At 39.3% G+C, this 2,672-nt stretch overlaps 1 long non-coding RNA gene across 1 annotated transcript in view; it reads right to left on the reverse strand.

Moving 5' to 3' along the window:
• The window catches only part of LOC106531932 (uncharacterized), a 9,544-nt gene extending 7,463 nt beyond the window's left edge, over nt 1-2,081 (reverse strand). The window contains exon 1 of the long non-coding RNA XR_001312005.1: nt 2,027-2,081. This is a non-coding gene — a long non-coding RNA (uncharacterized LOC106531932). The remainder of the gene's footprint in view (nt 1-2,026) is intronic.
• Nucleotides 2,082-2,672: the final 591 nt, after the last annotated feature.

Genomic DNA, 2,672 nt, shown 5'->3' on the forward strand with positions numbered 1-2,672 from the left:
CTGTGTGTCACAGAGCTTTCCTCATCTCAGTTGTGTGTCTGTTGTTTGTGATTGTGCAGGTGTGGAGGGAAAAGCTGGAATGGCAGCAATAGCTCACACAGGAGGTACTTTGGACCTTGACACTTTCTTGATTGGTGTAAAAAAAATCCTTCCTTCCTATGCAAGGCCCATCTTCCTGCGACTCATGCCATCTGTTGACACCACAGGTGAGGCAACAATGCAAAGAATATAGCATTTATAGAGATTAGGTATGACAAACTATTTTTACATTTTTCATCTTCAGGTACATTCAAAATTCAAAAGACACGTCTGCAGAGGGAAGGGTTCAAGCCACAAGAGTCAAGTGAAAAGGTTTTTTACCTGAACAACCATGCCGGGTGTTACCAGGCTGTTACCAAGGAACTGTATGAAGACATTATAGAGGGTAAAATGTCCTTTTGAGACAATGTCCTGATGCATCTCAGTAATCCAGGTGAAAAATCAAAAGGAAAAAAAATTGTATAGGGCCACTCCTAGTCTGTATGGTTTACCCAAAATTCACAAACAGGATGTACCGGTAAGACCCATTGTCAGCATGATCAACTCTGTCACTTACAATGTTTCTAAATATYTGAYRTCTATACTTGGTCCTTTAGTTGGCAGCTCAGAACATCACATACAGAACGCTATGGACTTTGTTGACAAGGTGAGGGATGTCATCATGGAGGCAGATGAAACTATGGTCTCTTTTGATGTTACATTGCTCTTTACGTGAGTTCCTGTTGATAAGGCAGTGGATGTGGTCTGTGCAAGATTGAAATCAGACACCACTCTCAGCAGCAGAACCACWCTTTCCACAGAACAAGTGTGCCAACTCCTCAAACTGTGCCAGGAATCAACCTACTTCACGTACGGGGGGCAATATTATAGGCAGAAACATGGGTGTGCCATGGGATCCCCAGTTTCTCCTATTGTTGCAAACCTGTACATGGAGGAAGTGGAAAAGAGAGCCTTGATDTMCTTTTCAGGGGTGCCACCAAGCCATTGGTTCAGATATGTCGACGACACCTGGGTTAAAATGAAAGCCCAGGAAGTCCAACATTTCACTGATCACATCAACTCAGTGGATGAATATACTAAGTTCACACGAGAGGATGTAAAAAATGGCAGGTTGGCGTTCCTGGATTGSGATGTCTCGGTTTCGGATGGAGGACGTTTGGAAACTGGCGTGTATCGTAAGCCCACCCACACAGACCAATATTTGCGTTTTGACTCCCACCACCCACTGGAACACAAGTTAGGAGTGATCAGGACTCTGTACCACNCAGTTTATCAGCTAAAAAAGTTAATTTTGGGGTAAGTTACTCTTTAATTTCAAAGTCATCTCTTCGTGTACATTGTTCCAGATCATCTACTCTTTACTCTAATTCACCTATTTTTTTTCTGTCAGTTATTGCAACCTTCAGTAGCTTCACTTCCTCAACTAGACCAATCAAAAGATGTTGCTGTGATGCCAGATTTGAGATCTCAGCACTCATTAAGTTCAGTGACTTTTTAATTTGCTCCTGGGCCAGATGTTAATATTCCCAGCCCCTGGTTTAAATTTTATTAATTTAAATTAAATGTGCAAAACTTTAAATTCAGTTTCAAATTTTGCACATTCAGATTCAATCTGAGCAATTCAAATTTAATCCCTGCTGGCACAAGATTAATCCCATACCTTCTCCTCTCCCTCACCGACCAAACTAACTTATCAGCTCAGGACGGATGTTGGAGCAAACCTGGTTCAAGATGGCCGCCACAGCTAACTTGGTTCCCGCCTGTCCCACTAAAACCCGAGTCCAGTCAATTACAATCTCATGGGTTCAGAACCAGCAGTCTGAAACAGTTTGTAGAACCGACCCTCCTCCAGAGTTCAGCAAACTAACCGTTCCCGTTAAAAAGCTCCACTCGCCTCAGATTTACAGTCTAAGCATTTTAAACGAGTTAACATATAAAAACTGTTAACTATTGTCACAGAAGACAACAATTTAACTTCATTTCTTACCAAACACAACACTGCAGCAGCTCCCACACACGAGACTCTGTTGTTTGAGTTCTATGGCCGCTCTTCTTCTTCTTCTTCGTGTTTAATGTCGGTTTGATCAAACTGCAGATCATCAGCGCCTCCTGCTGGTGGTTCAACATGGTTTAATTCTATGTTATAGTTATATTCGAGCTTTTTAATTATCATTTATCGCATAATAGGTTATATATATCATGCTTTTAGTTCGGTTGCAGTGTCTTTTATATTGAACTTTAAAAAATAATATTAAATTCACAAACCATATCTTTTCTAATGACGTTTCATAACAAGCTTTATCTTTTTATTCTACCCAGTGTTCACAATTACCTGTGTTGATTTTGTAAAACTACTTTTAATACCATTGTAGGGCTCCAACTAATGATTATTTTAATAAACGATTAATCTGTTGATTATTTTTTCGATTATTCGATTAATCGGCCAAATCATTAAAACTCTTAATTACACGTATATGAGTAGATACAAATTAACTCCTTAAGGATGCAAGTTATTGATAATGAATTAATCTGAAGTTGTTTTACCTTATAGATTGATTAACAATTAATTAATAAGCAGCCATTTTTTAAAAAATGGAGTTTTCTCTTGAATCAAGAGGGTCTTCCCATTAAAT

The sequence above is a fragment of the Austrofundulus limnaeus genome, unplaced genomic scaffold, assembly GCF_001266775.1.
Source record: "Austrofundulus limnaeus strain Quisiro unplaced genomic scaffold, Austrofundulus_limnaeus-1.0 Scaffold694, whole genome shotgun sequence".
In the NCBI taxonomy this organism is placed as follows: Eukaryota; Metazoa; Chordata; class Actinopteri; order Cyprinodontiformes; family Rivulidae; genus Austrofundulus; species Austrofundulus limnaeus.